The sequence below is a fragment of the Myotis davidii genome, unplaced genomic scaffold (assembly GCF_000327345.1).
Source record: "Myotis davidii unplaced genomic scaffold, ASM32734v1 scaffold46, whole genome shotgun sequence".
Taxonomy (NCBI): domain Eukaryota; kingdom Metazoa; phylum Chordata; class Mammalia; order Chiroptera; family Vespertilionidae; genus Myotis; species Myotis davidii.
In genome coordinates this window covers 5,646,112-5,646,545 of record NW_006383006.1, presented here as the reverse complement: position 1 = coordinate 5,646,545, position 434 = coordinate 5,646,112, and the positions used below count along the sequence as shown (strand labels likewise).

Genomic DNA, 434 nt, shown 5'->3' with positions numbered 1-434 from the left:
TTTGATTGTTTTCCATAAGAACAACTGTGACCTACTTTTGCCCCGCCCTGTATTTGCAAATCAGATATCCACGAAGCAACAGCTCAGCGGTAAAAAGGCAAATAACCTAATTGAAAGATGGGCAATAGATTTGAATAGATAATTCTCCAAAGAAGATATTCAAACAATTAATAAACACATGGAAAGATGCGCAATACCATTAGTCAGGGAAATGCAAATCAAAACCACAATGAGATATCATTTCACTCCTACTAGGATGACTAAAATTAAAGAAAAAAAAGATACGTGTTGGTGAGGATGTGGTGAAATTAGAACCCTCACGCTATGCTGGTGGGACTGTAAAATGGTGTGATCACTTGGAAAACAGTTGGCAGTTCCTCAAAATGTTAAGTAGAGTTACCATATGATCTACTAATTCCACTGCTAGGTATATA

The 434-nt window shown here is 36.6% G+C and overlaps 1 protein-coding gene across 1 annotated transcript in view; it reads right to left on the bottom strand.

The window, feature by feature from the left end:
* PLCB2 (phospholipase C beta 2) overlaps positions 1-434 on the bottom strand; it is a 22,065-nt gene that overhangs the window by 14,952 nt on the left and 6,679 nt on the right. The window lies entirely within an intron of this gene.